The 15680-nt window shown below is 42.1% G+C and overlaps 1 protein-coding gene across 1 annotated transcript in view; it reads left to right on the top strand.

Moving 5' to 3' along the window:
- Positions 1-607: 607 nt before the first annotated feature.
- Positions 608-15680, top strand: part of LOC102224004 (semaphorin-4B) — a 101641-nt gene continuing 86568 nt past the window's right edge. Inside the window, exon 1 of the mRNA XM_023332684.1 lies at positions 608-735. The gene's annotated coding sequence lies outside the window, so the exon portion shown is untranslated. The remainder of the gene's footprint in view (positions 736-15680) is intronic.

The following is a 15680-nucleotide window of genomic DNA, read 5'->3' as shown; positions in this document are numbered from 1 at the left end:
TCGAAAATTTACCACAAAAAACGTTGAAATTCTGAGATTAATCTCAGAAATCTTCTAGAAAAAAAGTGCAAATTTCTTACGTCGTCATAATAAATCAAGTTTTGTGTTTGGGACACAAAGAAACAGGGAAACGTTCATTGGCATTTCAAAAATATGTAATCATTGTTGCTGTCCACCGGGCCAGAACCTTGTCAATATCAGGTCGGATGACAATGGTGAGGTTTTGTTCAGCATTGTAAATGTTTCAAAACTTGAACATCTTCATCGACTATTAAGCAAACAACACTCGAATGTCACCGAACGGGGAACCCGAAAAGAAAAACATGGAAACTGTTGGATACCAAAACCTCTGCAGTTAAACTGGGCCGAGAGTTCAACCCCATGTGCATCGTGAATAATCCTGCAACAAACCTAACGCTGAGGATTTATTGTTCGAACAGAAAAAAAAAAAAAATCAATCTGATGATTCTCATGAATTGCTAAACAGCACAGGTCCAAACCTGTGAGCCGACAGAAAAACAGAGATGAACTTTAGCAACCTACTGGTTGGGTTTTTCTGCAAGCTGTACGTCTTCAGACAGCCATGACTCACCAGGTTGTGTTTCTCAAATGTTTTTCAAAGTTTTCGTGGCACATCCAGTTTTCTGCTTGTTTTGGAGTTGAGATGAAAATCTTTACGAACACAGTAACGGACGCTGGCTGAGCGCCACGGAGCAGGAGTGCTACACCTGACAGGTAAGACACCGGCGGGTCGCTGAAGCTTTTGTTTTTTGTGAATGTTTCTTGATGTTGTCCCTTCATTTTCAGGTTATCTCCATTTAGATGGATCCTGCCTGATTCATATTTAAATAACACAGACTATAGATGAAATAAAATCTTGTTTTTTTTTTTATATGAACTCAGAAGGTTCCTTTATTTGTTTACATTAAATCCTGTCCTGTTTTGCGTACAGTACATTTTGGTGATCTATTTCATCAAATGTAACTTACACAGTTTTACATTTGAGAGATGAAAACATTAAACAAGCCTTAAAACAGAATTAAAATTGTTGTTTTTCAACTTGCACTGCAAAAACACAAAATCTTACCAAGAATCTTTGGTCTAGTTTTTGGTACAACCATGTTAACACACTTGAAATAACACAAAACTAACTTACATGTAAGTTCATAGCAAGAAAAATGAGCTTTTTAAAGTAAATAATTCCTTAATATTGACAAGATAAAAGTACTAGTTCCACTGGCAGATTGTTTAACTTATACCAAGACATTTTTCCCATGTTATCAGTGAAATAATCTGCCGGTGGAAATAGTATTTTTTTTTCATCAATATTAGGGATTACTGACTTAAAACAAGCTCCTAATTCTTGCTGAAAAGTTACTTGTGAATTAGTTTTGTCTTATTTGAAGTGTACCACAATATTTGCAGTAGAAACTATAAACCCCAAAACAGTCGGTAACACTTTGTGTTTTTGCAGTGTCTAATTCAAAGCAAATATCCTAAAATATTTATTGCTCAAGTAAGCTCATTCATCTTGCGTTGCTTTTGTTTTTTGTTCACCTGGATCAGAGATCAAAATGACTCCCAGGGTTGTAAAGGCTGCCAGTGTAGGTGGGCGGCCATGTCCGGGTGTGTATGCAGGAGCTCCATTATCTGTCCGTTTTCAGATGGGGGATAAATGCCACACCTCTGCATTTGGTTGAAAAAAAAAAAAGAAAAAAAGAAAGAAAAAGAACGAGCACAAAGCTTGTAGATCCAGTAGAAGGGAGGATGTGAGGGACGCACCTGTTTGGACTTTCTCTGTCCTGCTTGAAATGGGGGCATTTTGTTGCCTCGGGGTGAAGAGGTGCTGGCTGTGCTTGATGTAGACGCTCCAACACGGGGAAATCCACCCACCTGTATCCATCCTGCATTTTTTTTTTTTGAAGACTCCCCCACTTCTTTGAATCTACAGTGTTTTTTTCCCCCCCAGCAGACATAAAGGACGAAGGTTTGGCACATGACAGAGAACCCAAGGCTGTCCTTAGCGACTATGAATTAGAGTTGCTCAGAGCTCATGGATTATAAATCTCTCTCGGTCAAAATGGCAATTGGGTTTGATTACAGCATGAAAAATGTATTTTTCACATGTACTCTAAGCTAAATTTAAAGGGGCACTATGTGTTTCCCAGCCACATAGTGCCAGACGTTTGCATGGCTGAATGGTTGCCATAGGAGATTCAAAATTGTCTCAAACATAAATGCATAAAAGAGTCAATGCAACACTGCAGATATGGTTTTGATGACAGAATAACACAATAATATCATCTAAAGCTCAAAAAAGTTGATTTTACATAATACTATGCCATTAAACAATAAATAACATAAGATCTATTAGTATATCTATATGAAATTGCACTTATCTTAAAGACAAATTACCTCTAACAAATAGGTGCCATGACCAGTTATGACGATATGAGGGAATTATATTTTCACACATAAGTTAGTTGGGACACCATTTCCCCCTCAGGGGGGCAGTATTACGTAAACCCTGGTAAAAACGTTGTTAAAGGGTTAATAGAGGAGCCATGTTGTGATGACTTCCTGAAGTTTCAGAACGAGCAGGAGGTTCTTAAAGAGACAGAGTCATGGCGTTGAATTACAAAGTCAAATTTCTTTTAAGTCATATTTGATAAATGCAGTATAAATATGTACAACAGTTTTATAACAACTGAAGATAACATAGTTCCTTGATTGCGCTATTAAATGGCACTACGTGCATGAAAAATAAATAATACTGTCCCTTTAAGACATTAAGTCACATTTTAAACACTACATTTTGCATCTACTCCGCTCATAATTGAGTGACAGACAGAAAAAAAATACGTAAGGGGCAAATGCATGTTCACGACACCATATCCATGACATCACATCCTTGTCTCTTTCTCTCACATACCTGGAAAACAGTTTGGAGAACACAAAAGAACATGCATTTATTCTTTTCAGTGAAGTGACAGTAAAAGACTGCAGCTTGGTGGTAACGCCTCAGTAAGTCACTTACCCAGAACTGAGAGTGGATTTCCTTCCCAGTCTTTAATATGTAATAAGTCAGAACAAGATGGAAACTCACGCGAGTCACACACAAGTCACGCTGTCACTCATATCATGTGGTATATTACTGCGAAACATGTCTGTCATGTAGTTTCCCGCATGCTTTCACGCACCAATTAAAACCAGTCAGTCAAAGTTTTCCTCTGATCCCGTGTTCTTCCGCACATCCTGCTACCACAAAGTCACTTAAACTCTCAAAGACCTGATTGTAGTGCATCACGAGAGAGAAGTAAAAAAAAAAGAAGAGAAAAACAAGTCCTCCAGGCCTTGTTGGTCACAATTCCCCGACTTTACTGTGTCCACTGGTAGGCTATCACTCTTACCTCAAAGGTACTCTGAGTTGTTTTTGTTTTTTTCTTTTTTAGAAGTGGTTTTAGGAGAAGTGAGATTGAGCATTTGATCCGAGAGGCTGTGTGAGGTCACAGCTCTTTAAACGTCACTTTAGCTGTTTTAGGTGAGCTGTGCTCACATTTATGACTATTTGACTGCTTCAAATTGTAACACGATGGGTAATATTTACCATGTTAGCATCAGAGTTACAAAGCTCATCTAGCTAGCCGGTTTTACGTTAGCATTAGTGCTGTCACTAAGCTCGTTAAAATGGGACAAAAAAAATTTAAATTTCTGTTATAATGGTGAAAATTGTATTAATTTTTACTAAGTTAATCATTTCAGTCATAATGCAGCTAATATAAGCCATGCTACAGAGCAAAAAATAGACAAAAGAAAAAAAGCCTAATGTTAGAATTTAGCCATTGTTGAAACTTATACTTAAAACCATGTTGAACCCTGTAAATTCTAGACACTAACAGGAACCATAGAATTGCACAAAAATACATGAGGGACGTACGGAGCCTTGTGCCAGAAGCCCATTAAAATGCTGTCTACATTGTTTTAAACTGTGTGGTTGTGAGTGTGAGTGGCAACAGGTATTTTGTTCCATATAACACAGTAGGAGTGTAACAGGTAAACCTTCTATGGATTCAAACTCGACTAAAAACTCACCTGTTTAGGATTGTATTTCAAACGTAATCAATTACAAATTTATTGATGGAACCTGACTTAATGTCGTGTTTTGATTGTTGACTCTATGTTGCTTTGTGTTTCTGTGTTTGATATGATGTAAAGCACTTTGAAATGCCTTGCTGCTGAAATGTGCTATACAAATAAAATTTGATTTGATTTTTGAATTTAAATAAAAAATAATTGTAATGGGTAATATTTTAAACCCTCCAAATGTCTTTTTTTATGGTATATTTGATGGCATCTTGTTTGCTTTGGTGATGGTAAACGGGCAAAAGCAGAAACGCTGCGGCTGCTAAATCGTCCCTCTGATTCACCGTAGAGAGCAGGAATTGTCAGAAATCAAAGTGGAGGGAAGTGACTGCAGGACACCGGATGTGATCAATGTCTCTGGACAAAGAGTGTGCTTAATGCCATGAATTACCTCATATCCTTCATGGGCCGGGTTGGGCTGGGCCGGGCCCGGCGCTGATGACTCTGTCACTTCTCAGCAAGGTCAGGACTCATCGGTGGGAGGGTGCGTTTGTTGTCTGCTCTCCTGGCTCTCCTCCTGCTTCTCTTTGCTCCTTCCCTCTCGGATGCGTCAGTCCATCAGTGATTGATGTCTTCCCGCAGGACTCGACTCATCTTTCACCTGGAGCCCGTCTCACAGCTGCTCGGCGAGCTCGGCGCCAGGCCGCCACGTTGAGCTGTGTGGTTTCTCTTTTTTTGTGTGTTTTTTTTCTGAAAGTCCAAAACCTGATTCATCTGCATCCAGTGTTTTCCTTTCTACTGAATTTCTTCCTCTGTATGTTTGCTTCCTTTGTTACGGGGAGAGGGAAGGTTTCGGAGTGACAGATCAGTCCAGATGCTATTTTGTATGAGAATCGGTGCTTTCATTCAGATTGCCCCACCCTTTATTGCCGCTCCCCGGAGCACGGGAATAAAAAAAAAAGCTACTTTTTAGCTGCAGAGGCTGTAATTCCATGTTGTCAGGGCCCATTGTACTGCAGAAGCTGCATCTGCTCTCGCCCTCCATTGTCTATTGTCGATGTGGGAGCAGCAGCCTCAACGGGCACAATTATGCATCTTTGCAAACAAGCGAAACTGCATCCCACTGCTACCAATGGATCAGCGTTCTCTGAAAGCCAAAGGTGAGGGAAGACTGCATAAATACGTTTATCTTCCTTAGCAACAGACCTGGGAGCTTTTCCCGCTAACACTCAGTGCCCACGGTGACACGTTCGTGGAAAACGAGCGGGTCCACATACCTTCGGCACCGGCTTAGCAGCGGCATCTCTCCGCTTGTTTGGCCTTGGCTCTTGGTTGGAAGCGGAGATTATGCTTGCAGACAGTTTTTCTCCTTCAAGCACAACAGGGTCTGCAGAGACACCAGCACAGATTCTGGATTGGACTGTGTCTTTGAATTAACAGAAGCCACAAAGAAGTCATTTGGGGGACGGCAGGCTGTAAAATGTTTTAGTCTGAAACGGCGAAACATTGTCATTACGAAATGGCTGAGCTCTGGGGAATTTAAATTTCATTACATTCAAATTTGAACGTGACAGCTGCAGTGCCCTCTAAAGTATTCACACCCCTTGAAATGTTCCTGCATTTCCAAATTTAAGTCATGGATGAACACAGGATTTTGAAGTGGAAGGAAAAGAAACCTTTTTTTTTTTTTTAAACATTTTTAACAAATTAAAATATGAAAAAATGTGGTATGCATGTAGAAATACTTAAAGAGGCAGAATTATGTATTTTCCAGCCACATAGTGTAATTTTATAGCACTTGCAAGTGACTATTTTACCTTCAGTTATTGTAAAAATGATGTACCGGTATATATCAAATATGACTTAAAAAAATTTGACTTTGGCAAGATAAAGCCTTGAAATTGGGCCTCTGTCTCTTTAAAACTCCTGCTGTTTCTGAAACTCCACTTTCAGGAAGTCATCACAACATGGCTCCTCTATTAACTCTTTAACAACATTTCTACCAGCGTTGCACTGAGAAGTAGCTCGTATAATGAGCTCAGCAGATACACGGTTCCACCAGGTGTTTGCTAATTGCTGCTGGCTAGTCTGAAGGAGCTGAGCGGGAAAGTGGAGGGCTGCTCTGTGAGGCGGAAGCTCCGAAACTTGGAAACTGCAGCTCCGAGAAGGCCGCCTTCAAAAGGATTTGTACCTCGACTACCTCATGTGCTGTAGTTTTATTAAATTGCCTTATTATTAAACAGAACTCTAGTTTGGTTCTGTCATTCTGTTTAAGTCACTCCAAGAAAGTGTCCAATTCCCGATGAAAAGGAAATACACTCAGCAAACTTGAAAGTTGAGATAACTATAGAAGAATGAAGCTTTCTCAAGAGTGACTTAGAATTAAAAATGTGACTTTCCTTTCTGGAACTCATCAAAAGACACGTGTCAGAGCTCTAGGCAGCCGGTGGTCCTGAATCCAACGCTTCCTGGAAAAATGGCCCAATCCTCCCGGTCCGGTCGGGAGGAAATGTTCTCCTGGGGCCTCTCTCAGTTCTCAGAAACTTGTAAGCGAAACAGATAAGTGAATCGCTGCAGCACAGCTTCACACTCCCACAGCACATGTCCTTCCGATGTTCTGTTTTCAATTCACGTCCCACCTTTAGCTTCAGAGTGTGGCTCTTCTCAGGGAGTTGTGGGAAAGGAGGTGAAATGCGTCCCAAAGGATCGCTCCGGCTCTCTTGTCGGCCAGTTTCGCAATCTGCAGAGTCCCAGTGGACAATGTTGCAGCTGATTTTATAAGTTGGCTAAAATGTTGCAATGCCCGATGCTTGAGTGTAACATGTTTGTATATGCTTTTTTTGTTGTTGTGCCTCACTGTTTGACGAAAAATTGGAACAAAAATGTATGACATCAGAATATGGAGCCTTGCAAAACAGAATCATGCCCTTTGAACTTTATTGTATTTTTTAAAAATTACAGCCTTACAATTGTTGTTCGATCTCTCATCCAACAATGGAAGGAATGTGGCACACGTCATCGTTCACATAAAGTGGTAACTGTATTGTGAGACAAGGGTTAACTGAGGTCCACAAGCAGCACCAGCAGGTGTTCAAATATCAAAATACTAAGCCAGTTTGCACAATTATTTTGTCAATGGAAACGCAGCTAGTGGCAAAAGAAAAGACTTGAGAACAGAAGAATCTGACAAGGAGTATCCGACGTGGAACATCATGGCGGCATGTAGAAATGGTTAAAATGGCAACACTGGAAAATAAACAGAAACGATCCCAAAGCAGAGCAGAAATAAACAGGGTCAAGGCTAAAGAATGAACCGATACAGAACAACAACAGACGCAAATTCAAACTCCAGTAGGTCATGGTCAGGGTCTGTTGACATGGGCTGTACTATAAGGGAACTCATCATTTTAGAAAAAGTTAATAGTCAGTTTGCATCCACTGTAGTAAGATTAGCAACAGTGTTAACGCTAAAGTAAAGCAGTGAGGTCTGACCCAATCAAAACCTGTTTAGTTTTTCACTTCCTTTGAACGTGGAGGACAAATCAGATGAGTAATAATATCATATTCCTGAGAATTTAATTGATTTATTAATGAACTCTTTCACTGGAGTGCCTTTAAGCTCTTCTAGATGTTATAAACAGAATTTCTAGCTATAGATGTTGATTTGAAATCTACACCCAAACGAAATGTACAGTTTTGGTGACAGTTTTAACAAACATGGGAAAACCCCCCCATATTTTTGTTAAAAGTTACACATTGCACCTTTAAAGGCCCCGCCTGATATTGTCCCCACAACTAAGAGAAAAACACTAACCATCAACGGAATGAGAACAGTGAATTCTTCATGGTGGCTGAATAGACTCTTCCTTCTTGTTTGTCAGTGAAGAGGGCCCGTGTGTGAAGAAAAGCCACAGAAGGGAAAACGAGTTCAGATTTTCCGACCCTTTTTAACCAAAGAGGAATTAATCAGCACTCAAAATGGATCCGTTCAGTCACTCTCTCATTTAAAAGCGGTCGATTCGTGCCCCTCTGCGGCCCCGCTGAACTGTGTAAAGTGCTCCGCGCCTACGACAATATTAGCTGTCACCGAAAAGAATGCTTTCGTCAGCTTTCCCTCTCCTCCCCTCACGCCTCCCGTTTCCCTCATGTTCCCATCATGCCATCAGTCTTGCGGATGGCGGGCTGCCAAGCTGATTAATTGGCTGGCTGGTCGGTTGGCCGGCTTTCTGAAGAGGGACGGCGCAGGCTGCGCTCGCTGCCGCTTTCAGGAATGAGTGTGCTGTTTAGCTGACCTCTGACCCAGGCGATCGGCCAGCCGGTGTGCCGGCGGACTGATTCGGGCCGCTACGTCGATGAGCGTCTGAAATAACGAGGCGCTCTGCGGCTTGCTCGTCTTCCATACGTCTCCTGACAAATGGAGATCTACGTGTTCAAGCTTTTGAAATGAAATTTGACGTGGAACTGTTATTGGTGAATAAATGCCCAGAAAAAAAAGAGTGTAAAACAAACTGTAGCTTTAGGCAAATATGTCGATAAACATTTGGTTTTTCCATGAAGGTAAATTTGGATCTGTGAGTCTAACAGGTCGTAGGTAAATTCACTAAATACATCTTATATTACCGTGTCCTTTTCAATCATATTATTATACATGCACACGTCGTTTGTTGTTGCGGTTTCTCTGTTTTGTTTTTTCTCTCTTTCTGCAGGTTTAGAGGCAGACCTCTAGGGTGTTGACTATCTCTTTGCTGTTTCGTCTCCTCTACTCCCGTCTCCTTTCCATTTAAACATTTTCTCCTTTGTTTTTCGCCTCTGTGTGCATTGCATTTTAAAAAAACCCAGGCACAATTCCTATTAAAGTCTCACGCGGAAATTAAATTTGAGCGTCACGGCGAAAGCCCCGACACTTTCGTAGATGCCAATCCTGAGTGCCACACTGCTGGGACGCGATTAAGAAACAACAACAACAACAAAGGTCCATGTTGCCATTGACGAAATTTAACCTGTTTATTCTTTGGAACTGTGTGACTGAATGAATGATGAGAAGTAGAGCTAAATACAGGGCAATGCTGGAAATTCACCTGTAAATGGAATCCAGAATGGCGGACGCCAATACAAGCCACACTTTTCAGACTTTTATCCGCAACACACGTCGAGAAGCGTCATTTGTTTCCTCTCACTTCCCAGTTGCTGTGCCCTTTTTTTTTTTGTATTCACATCAAATCCCAATAAAACGATGACGTAAGAGCAAAGATAAAATAAATAAACACAGGCGGTATAAATATCTGCGAGGCTTCTGTTTACAAGACTTTGACATAAAGAGGAATCCCTCGCAAGGAGCATCAGCTCCTTATCTGTAGACGTTGTCAAGAAAACCTGAGCTCATCCCACTTCCCCATGCTGGAGATTTAAGTTTAACAGTAATAATAAATAAAGTTACCTTTAAAATGAATCACTCAAGTGACATCAAGGCCCAACAGTAGACTTAAATGTCAATAAAATAAATCTGGTTGTGTGTGTTGTTTTTCTCTCATGCAAACTTTGCTTTAATTCTACTTTTTTCTATCTAATCATAAGAAATCATAGTCAGACAGAGAGAGTCGTGAAACAGGAAAAGCAGGTTTCCTGGAAAAAGAGGAAGTAAGTTTCCAGCCTGCAGATTTATAAAAATAGTTGAGACTAGGCCTGTCGCGATAAACGATAAATCAATTAATCGTACAATAAATTAAAACTATCGACCCCATTTTAATTATCGGCATTATCGTCTCTTCCGGCCTTTTCCTGTTTCTGTTAATGACACTGAATGAAAAAAGGCTCAACTCCGGTGCTCTCCACTGACTCCTCCCTTCCTGATTTCCTTAGTGTAAAGCCCAGTGGACGCGACGATCTTAGAGCTGTCGGCCGACTGTCGGCCCATTTTCAAAACCTGACAGATCACACATTAGCCGACAGAAATCCTAGGTATAACGGTTCGATCGGGTTCGGTCCTGCCGTGTGGTGTCCAACAATGGGCACAAAATAATGGCTACAAGTCCAGTGAACTAATTTTAAAACCAGGCATTAATCAATGCTTTACTACAATCTACCTGCAATGCATGTGGCTAGTGTCAGCGTAAAGTCCTGACTGAATGAAAATCATTAGAACCTATTTACGTCACGTTAACGAAGAACAGCTGAAAAGTTACCGGTTTCGCTCCAACTCCTCCCCTTGTCATTTCTATATTCTTTGCATGTTGAATAAACATTAATGTTGTTTCCACATATCATCTCCAAGACTTCGGGTTGAGCCGTGTCAGCTGTTTGGGATTCCCCTCCATAGTTTCCCCTCAGAAAACACAAAGGAGAATCCGGGCTTTCTGATTGGCTGCCTGTCACATTCAACAGGCTGCGTTAAGATCCCAGTCGGGGAAAATCCCTGATTTAGATCAGAGGGGCAACGATGATCTACGTAACACACCACACAATCTTAGAAAGACCAACGTTTTAAGATTGTTGTAAGGGGAAAAATAGGAGCAAAAATCATGTAACTATTGCATCAGGTAGTCGATGTGCCCATCTTCTCTATTTAAATCTAATTATTACTGAAGGGCAACATAATATACAGACTTCATTAATTCGAATTCGGGATTTTGGATTTTTATAGATTACTTTCACCCATTCAACAAATTGCTGTGAAAATCCAAATCTCAATAATGTCTGGTATAGAAAACTCCATTTTACCCTGTCAAAAGCCTTTTGGGCATCTAAACTAATTAAAAGGGAGGATAATGATTTAAATTTTGTATATGACATTATATTTAATATTCTTCTAATATTGTTTGCTCCCTGCCTCCCCAGAATAAATCCCGTTTGGTCTGGTTTAATCAATTTAGCTATATATTTTTGCATTCTTTTTGCCGTTATACTTGTTAGTATTTTGAAATCGTTGCATAATAAGCTCACGGGTCTGTAGCCTTCACACATAGTTGGGTCTTTACCTTCTTTATAGATTACCGATATAATGGCTTCAGACCGTGATTTAGGGGTCCCCCTCTGTTAGTGCATAGTTGAATACCTTACATATTGCTGGCGTTAGTTCTTGGCTAAATGTTTTGTAGAATTGCCCTGGCAGTCCATCTGTCCCCGGAGGTTTGTTGTTTCAGAGGTTTTTAAAAACATTCATAATTTCCTGTGAAGTTATAGGTCGGGTCATTTCCAGCGACTCTTCTTCTGACAAAGTTGGGAGATTAATCTTTTTGAAAAAAAGAGGATGTTACATCTTCCTGAGTGTTTTTGTCCGTATTATCATATAGTTTTTTATAGTATTCTGCGAATGCTTCAGCTATTTCTTTGGGTTGTGTTTTAGTCTGCATTGTTGAGGGGGGTTTTATTTTGGGGACATGTCTATTTATTTGGGCTTTCCTAACTTGAAATGCAAAAAGGCGACTCGCCCTATTGCCCGACTCAGAGGTCAGTCCTGACTCGGAGGCCGGTCCCAACTCGGCCCCAACTCAGAGGCCGGCCCTGAGTCAGAGGCCGGCCCTGAGTCAGAGGCCGGCCCCGAGTCAGAGGCTGGCCCCGAGTCAGAGGCCGGTCCCAAGTCAGAGGCCGGTCCCGAGTCAGAGGCCGGTTCCCGAGTCAGAGGCCGGTCCCAACTCGGCCCCAACTCAGAGGCCGGCCCCGAGTCAGAGGCCGGTCCCAAGTCAGAGGCCGGTCCCAAGTCAGAGGCCGGTCCCAAGTCAGAGGCCGGTCCCAACTCAGAGGCCGGCCCGACTCAGAGGCCGGCCCCGAGTCAGAGGCCAGACCCGAGTCAGGGGCCAGTCCTGAGTCAGAGGCCGGACCCGAGTCAGGGGCCGGTCCAGAGCCAGGGGCCGGACCGGACTCAGAGGCCGGTCCCGAGCCAGGGGCCAGTCCCGACTCAAAGGCCGGTCCCGAGTCAGAAGCCGGACCCGGGTCAGGGCCCGGACCGGACTCAGAGGCCGGTCCCAAGTCAGAGGCAGGTCTCGAGCCAGGAGCCGGTCCCGACTCAGAGGCCGGACCGGAGTAAGAGGCCGGTCCCGAGTCAGGGGCCGGTCCCGACTCAGAGGCCAGCCCCGACTCAGAGACCGGTCCTGAGTCAGATGCCGGTCCCGAATCAGAGGCCGGTCTCGAGTCAGAAGCCGGTCCCGAGCCAGGGGCCGGTCCCGACTCAGAGGCCGGACCGGAGTCAGAGGCCGGTCCCGAGTCAGAAGCAGGTCCCGAACCAAGAGCCGGTCCCGAGCCAGGGGCCGGTCCTGAGCCAGGGGCCGGACCGGACTCAGAGGCCGGACAGGACTCAGAGGCCGGTCCCGAGTCAGAGGCCGGTCCCGACTCAGAGGCCGGCCCCGAGTCAGAGGCCAGCCCCGAGTCAGAGGCCGGTCCCGAGTCAGAAGCCGGTTCCGAGTCAGAGGCCAGCCCCGAGTCAGAGGCCAGCCCCGAGTCAGAGGCCGGTACCGAGTCAGCGGCAGGGCAACGCTCAACATTTGGTCCATTGTTAAAATCATCTTGACTTTCTTCTAAATCTTCTCCACAGCAGATTGCCTGTTCAAACCATTTCCACGCCTTTCTAATATAACTTTTCTTAAAATGAATTTTTCTTGGACGTGCCAGGGTTCTTCGGAAACATTCGGTTAGCTTATAAATGACCAGCGGGTTTTCGCTTTTTATCATTTTAAACAATAACTCTTGTACTACGTCATCATTTCCGCTCAGAAGTTGAAAGATATCCTGGCCGAGTTTTGTCTCCATGTCCTCAAAAAATATAAAATCTATATCTTTTACCGCTTCCCACAGTTTTGGACCAAGCTTCTTGTGGACGGGGTCGGTGTCCTTCATTTTATAAGCGCCATAACTGGATCTGTAACTTGAGATATAAATTAGTCTCCAAAATATTCTTTCCACCATATTTTTTCTTTGAGCTTCAGTTCCCCGTTTAAATCCCATTTCATTAGCGTCCTTTAAAAACTCTTCTGGTTCCATATCTGCCTGAGTGTAAGATTCACTCAGGCAATTTTCATCACTGTACAAATCTTCATTGGGAAACAATGTCCTCCTGATCTTCATTTTTGTAGTCGTAAACATTTTCTTTTTAGGAACCGGATCCTCCAAGTGGTGTTTGAATTTTCTTACGATAAATGCATGTCCTTCTGGGTAGTCTAGTAGGGCAATTAAATTAAGACCTGAAGCATAGTGGAACGCGTCCCTCGCAATGCTTTGAAAAATTCGTTCGCTCAGTTCCTCTGCTACATCTGAAAGTACGTCCACGTTTATTTCACCTGTTTTCCTCACCAGTAAGGCCAAAAGTTTTTTGTGCTGTTCTACAAAGATTTCTCTGACGAGATGGATGGTGGGGCCGTCTGCCACTTTCTCTATTATTTTCCAAAGAAGCTCGCTGAGAAATTTCTTCTTCCTATAGTCTGGGGTGGTTTGCCCAGGATGAACTCTGTTAGAACACGTCTTTCTGAGTTTGCTCCAAAAGGAGACCTTGGGTCTCACATAAACGTCGCTTTCGTTGCTCATCTTTATTCCGTCAGCTAAAGTGTCCAAATGAATTTTGTGTTGACTGACCGGAGACTCAACTGATCAGTTGGTGATGTCATGGACTATGACATCACAGAGGCATCCTTAGAAGGGCCTCCTGGCACTGACATCATTTGAAATCAGGCTGATGACATCATTGTCAGCAGCATGGCAACTGTTGCTGGGGTACTAATAGGTCACAGTGAGCATGCGCTATGAAAATAAATAATCTGTGGGCACTAAATACATTATTCCCACAAGTCTGAACTGGAAGTGACCTGCGCAGCTTCGCCAGAACAGGTTGGGCCAGGGAACCATTGGTCCCTCCACTTTACCCCCCTACACATTTTTATTAGTGTGAATGCTGCAGGCATTCATTCACACTATTGAGTTCCACTTTCCTGGTTGCTCCGTAAATTTCGCCACGCTTCTTCTCCTGCATACTTTGTGCTATTTTCACCATTCAACTTTTATACTACTCAGCTTGCTCTCCTAATGCCGGCTGTATCTCTTGACTCCTCCCTTCCTCATTTCCTTAGTGTAAAGCCCAGCGCACACGACACGATCTTAGAGCTGTCGGCCGATTGTCGGCCCATTTTCAAAACCTGACAGATCACACATTAGCCGACAGAAATCCTAGGTATAACGGTTCGATCGGGTTCGGTCCTGCCGTGTGGTGTCCAACACTGGGCACAAAATAATGGCTGCAAGTCCAGTGAACTAATTTTAAAACCAGGCATTAATCAATGCTTTACTACAATCTACCTGCAATGCATGTGGCTAGTGTCAGCGTAAAGTCCTGACTGAATGAAAATCATTAGAACCTGTTTACGTCACGTTAACGAAGAACAACTGAAAAGTTACCGGTTTCGCTCCAACTCCTCCCCTTGTCATTTCTATATTCTTTGCATGTTGAATAAACATTAATGTTGTTTCCACATATCATCTCCAATGTCTGCTGGACTTCGGGTTGCGCCGTGTCAGCTGTTTGGGATTCCCCTCCATAATTTCCCCTCAGAAAACACGAGGAGAATCCGCGCTTTCTGATTGGCTGCCTGTCACATTCAACAAGCTGCGTTAAGATCCCAGTGGAGAAAATCCCTGATTTAGATCGGAGCGGCAACGATGATCTACCGTAACACACCACACAATCTTAGAAAGACCAACGTTTTAAGATTGTTGTAAGGGGAAAAATCTGGGCAAAAAATCATGTAGTGTGAACTATTGCATCAGGTAGTCGATGTGCCCATCTTCTCTATTTAAATCTAATTATTACTGAAGGGCAACATAATATACACACTTCATAATCTGCCCTCTTTTGGTTGAATGCAGTATTTATTTACACTTTGGCTTTATGTTTAGTTTTTTTTCCAGTACATTTTTTGTTAATGGACACTGAGAATCCATTTTATTTTTGTTTTTGGTTGTTTTGTTTGTTTTGTTTACCAGTTCCAGTGTTTAGTGTTCTTTTGAAAATAAAGTGTATCTAACTTTGGCAAGAAATCACATACATTATTACATCATTTTCAGTGTAAAAAGGTCTTCAAACTATATTATCGTTTTTTGCAATAATTTTTGAGACAATTAATCGTTCAGCAAAATTTGCTATCGTGACAGGCCTAGTTGAGACTATTCCTTATTTCAAAGCATGAAAGTTTTAAAGAAGAAAATCTAAACATTTTTGAGTAATTTGATAAAATTCAAAGTAAAATACTTATATTAATATTGGTTTACTGGTAATAATACTTACACTTACATTTGTGGGAACACTTACAAGAAAAACAAGTAACATGTAACTTTGGTATTAAATAATTAGAATCATGGATTATTCTTGGTTTCTTTTCAGAAAACATCTGTAATAACTCATATTAAGATTATAATAAGAGTAATTAATAAGTTATGGTTATAAAATTATAAATGAATGCTAAATCAGAGAAGCTAAAGAAAATAAATGTGATATAAATGTGATTTTGACATTGAACTTGAAATGGTGTAGAAAGGTGTAACTGCAATTAAACATCACTGATACGTTGGAGGTAGATGGTAGGTGAAAGGTGAAAGGTTAAGGGAAAAGGGGGAACTAA

This window comes from Xiphophorus maculatus, chromosome 4 (genome assembly GCF_002775205.1).
Source record: "Xiphophorus maculatus strain JP 163 A chromosome 4, X_maculatus-5.0-male, whole genome shotgun sequence".
Classification (NCBI taxonomy): domain Eukaryota; kingdom Metazoa; phylum Chordata; class Actinopteri; order Cyprinodontiformes; family Poeciliidae; genus Xiphophorus; species Xiphophorus maculatus.
The sequence above is the reverse complement of the archived record's forward strand: the minus strand, read 5'-3'. Positions and strand labels throughout refer to the sequence as shown.